This window comes from Cylas formicarius, unplaced genomic scaffold (assembly GCF_029955315.1).
Source record: "Cylas formicarius isolate icCylForm1 unplaced genomic scaffold, icCylForm1.1 PGA_scaffold_9__14_contigs__length_23061073, whole genome shotgun sequence".
Lineage (NCBI taxonomy): Eukaryota > Metazoa > Arthropoda > Insecta > Coleoptera > Brentidae > Cylas > Cylas formicarius.
In genome coordinates this window covers 243,255-248,018 of record NW_026844365.1, presented here as the reverse complement: position 1 = coordinate 248,018, position 4,764 = coordinate 243,255, and positions in this window count along the sequence as shown.

Here is a 4,764-nt window from a genome sequence, read left to right as displayed (position 1 = left end):
TATATATATATATATATATATATATATATATATATATATATATATATATATATATATATATATATATATATATATATTCTCACGTATTGATTCACGGATGGAAAAATGTGATGACACTATATTCCGGGATATCATCCGTTCGCTCGTTGAACTCCGACTGGAATCCTGCATCCGACTGGAATCCTGCATCCGACTGGAATCCTGCAAATTTTGCATCCGACTGGAATCCTGCAGACGTGTCGCCAAAATCTCACTTGGCATCTTCAATTCTCGCGCTCCGAAAACACTTCGAACACTCCACAGTAAACACTTTTTTCATAATGTCGGATATGTCTTTGTTGTTGTTTTTTAAATATATTGTGGAATTTTAGGAGACCAAATGAACATCTCAATCAAATCAAATCTATTTATGAAAAAATTCAAATGTTTAAAAAGCCTCTATAGGGTTTCATTAAAAATGATAATGGAATAGAAATATATTTTGTAATTTATTTGGTCAATTTTTATATGAAAAAGACCATTCCATTAAAAAATATAACTTTTCCATAATACTTTACAAAAAATCTGAGTATCTGCGCGGTATTAAGTTTCAAGTTAATGTTAAATGTAATGTGGTATTTTGGAATATCGATAAAGTCGATATCGAGCAGCCCAACTTCGATCCAGCAACGACAGTCCTTTTCAATAGGGGACGTTTTGTATGAGACAGATCTCAAAGGTTTTCGCTATGTCGATCGACAGTTTAATCGATATCGACGGATGCCTCGATCGATACACCTCGGCCTACCGCCACGCGCTCACTTTCAGTGTTGCGTATTTTCGCTGCGGATCGACAATTAAATCGATATCGCGCTCTCGGACCTGCCCCCCCCCCCCCCAAATACTATAATTGCTTGGCGTTTCGCATTAGACGGGCTTCCCTCTCGCAGAAATCAACCCGATCTATTCCAGCAGACAACGAAACGGAATATTTCGTCAGTGGCGTGCGCGCCTCCCCCGCGCCGCCCCCCGGGGGCCGTTAGTCCTTCTCGATCGGGGCGAAACAGGTGTGACGCTCCTGCGCAAACGATCAGGCGTCTCGACGCTCATCGATTGCCTCCGATTCCGGGGGACGGACGACCGTGAATGAATCCCCTCCCCCCCGCTCGCCTACACGTTTCAGTGTATTTGTTTTGGAGGTTTTTACGCGACGCCGGGGGATCTACTTGCGGTGACCGAAGCGGGGGGGCCGCGGGTGGAGGTGGGTTTTGATTTCCCTTCCACCCCACCCTCGGGGTTGAGTAATTTTGTTGGGTAATTGCCCGCGGATTTGTAAGCGGCCCGTTTTGGGAAGAGGGTTGTTTGTTATTTTCGGAAGGAGTAATAATACAAATTATTAATGGGGTATAAAGTACCTACAAAGGTTGCCGTTATCAAAAAATACACGAAACTGCGATGGAAAATTCTTCGCATTGTTATAAAAAAAAATGTTTCGGGCGAGTACGGGCCTGGCTTCGTAATAAATTAATCGATTTACCGAACATCAACATCTTGTACTCGTCGGGTTGACTGATTTCCTATTTTCCGATGGCCAAATACTACAGTAGGGAAGCGAATTGCGAACTAAAATGTATTATTAACTAATTCCCGCTGGCCCGCATGGCAAGCATGCGAATTAATTACTATTACGTTGATTATATTATTATATTGTTATTCGCCGGTGATGAGTTTCGGCCTTTCAATTAGCTGGGCGGTGGCGAAACAATACAATTTCATTGGCTGAAATTATATTATAAAAAAACATTTAGTTAGCTCGTTTAACGCAACCACCACTTTTTTATTTACTATAACAACATTTCAACGGATCGTATCATAATATAAAAAAGTATAAATGCTCATTAACGCTCGTTAATTGAGAGAACATTATTTATGAAATGCATGTCGGATGGTACGTATTTTATTATTAAAAAAGTAAACCCTTCGCTTTATCGAAAGAAAACAAAAAATGCGAGTTCGATGGAGCGAACTAATTATTATAAAAAAAAATAGTATAAAAAGACAAACTCCTTTTTATTTGTTTAAAAAACGGTTTAAAACGCAACCACCACTTTTTTATTTACTATAACAACAAACATTTCAACGGATCGTATCATATTATAAAAAAGTATAAATGCTCATAAACGCTCGTTAATTGAGAGAACATTATTTATGAAATGCATGTCGGATGGTACGTATTTTATTATAAAAAAAGTAAACCCTTCGCTTTATCGAAGAAAACAAAAAATGCGAGTTCGATGGAGCGAACTAATTATTATAAAAAAAAATAGTATAAAAAGACAAACTCCTTTTTATTTGGTTAAAAAACGGTTTAAAACGCAACCACCACTTTTTTATTTACTATAACAACAAACATTTCAACGGATCGTATCATAATATAAAAAATTATAAATGCTCATTAACGCTCGTTAATTGAGAGAACATTATTTATGAAATGCATGTCGGATGGTACGTATTTTATTATAAAAAAAGTAAACCCTTCGCTTTATCGAAGAAAACAAAAAATGCGAGTTCGATGGAGCGAACTAATTATTATAAAAAAAAATAGTATAAAAAGACAAACTCCTTTTTATTTGGTTAAAAAACGGTTTAAAACGCAACCACCACTTTTTTATTTACTATAACAACAAACATTTCAACGGATCGTATCATAATATAAAAAAGTATAAATGCTCATTAACGCTCGTTAATTGAGAGAACATTATTTATGAAATGCATGTCGGATGGTACGTATTTTATTATAAAAAAAGTAAACCCTTCGCTTTATCGAAGAAAACAAAAAATGCGAGTTCGATGGAGCGAACTAATTATTATAAAAAAAAATAGTATAAAAAGACAAATTCCTTTTTATTTGGTTAAAAAACGGTTTAAAACATTATAATATTATTTCTATTCTATTAATCGCCACACTGTATTATAATAATGCCAGTTCGACTTATTATAAAAAATTATATAAAAAGACAAACTATTTTCATTATTCGAACATGAAATCTTTCTTCGCGTCAGATGAAACTGTTTTATTATAAAAAATAGTATAAAAAGGAAAACTATTTGATTAATCGAACGATAACTTTTTCTTCATTATAAATGTAACTATTAATCGCTCACGATGGCATTTATTCTAATATAGAAAAAAGTATAAAAGGCAAGTTTCGCGCGCGGATATACAGGGCGTTTTCTAACTGTATTTCAATAATGATGAATTTGAATAACGATTTTTCGGTCCATTTTTAAAAGAAAACTTCATATGGACATTTAAGACACATGTTTTCAAAAATAAATATATTTTTTTAATATCTGTGATACCGCGAGAAGCATTATTTAGTTTACCAAAATTGTTTAAAAATACGCCAGTGGCGGGCGTACGGAATTTTGGCAGCCACTGACGGTACGCCACTGATTTCTCTTTAAATAAAAATTATACTTACAATCTTTAATAATTTCTGAAGAAGTATAATTTCTTGAATTTTTCGAATCTGATGTACGATGTGCGCTTAAAAAATAAACACCTCTTATCTGTATGGTCATAACAATATCCTTAATGTGCCAGCATCCAGAGAAAGCAGTTTTTATTTATAAGTGAAAACCGTGCGAAGGACTAAAAAAAATTAAGCGATCAAATCCGCTCATAAATGAATGCAAATGTTATAACTTGTTGTAAGGAAATCAGTGGCGTGCCACTGCACTGGTTAAATTGAGAACTTTTTTTGTGAAAAATAAAATATCTATCTAAAACAAAATATCTAGTTTTTACTTAACTAGTGTCTTTCAGAAAAAAAGGTTAGAAAACGGTTGTTTTTACTTTTACCGTTTTAATGAAATAACAGCATCCTAACAACAAGATAAAGAATAAACGATTTTTATTTAAATACAATTTATTTAAGTTTACATACTTCGTATTCGTAATTCTATTTTTTGAATTATTTTGATAATGATAATAATTTTCTGCATATTGTCATATTATCGATATTGTTATGACGATGCAGAGAAGAGGAAAAAAATCAAGAAATTAAGTTTCCTTTAAAATGTTGGGAGATTGCAAGAACAATTTTTATTTTATGAGAAATTTCTGCCAAAAAGGACATGTCAAATTCCGCAAATTTCTTTAAAATATCTCAAAAGTTAAGACGGCCCCATAATTATTGAATCAGTCATCCGAGACGGTGTTTGTGAACCTCATTTAGCTCCGCCCATTTCAAACAATAGGAAAGCAGGTACAGAGTAAAATGCGAGCCAGTTTCAGTTAAGCTCTGAAGAAGCCAAAAGGATGATTGGCGAAACGTTAGCTAGTTCGACTCAAATAAAAACCGACGCAGGAGGAATCCAGAAGTTTTATAAATCGTAATTATTTATTTCTTCTTTCTCTCCCTTTGCAGCGAATATCGCAAAATTTTGACGGCACACGTGCCTCGTATCGCCATAAATGCATTGATTAATCAAACTTTTTTCATTTGCCGGCTTTAATGAGTTCCTATATGGGCGACACGGGCCCAAATAACATTACGGGCTGGAGGGGGGGGCTAAGGGGTCGAGGAACCTCCCTCCTCTCCGCCGATAGCGCCTAATCAAACGTCCATTTTCATCTAATCGCCAGGCGCGGGTCAGAAAAAAAAACGAGCTAATCAAACCAGGTGAAGGGCGGCGGATGCGGGGGGGAGCAAAAATCAAAACAAAAACTCACGGGAAAACATGCGCAGCGCCCGGAATCATTATATCTGTCCCTGTCGC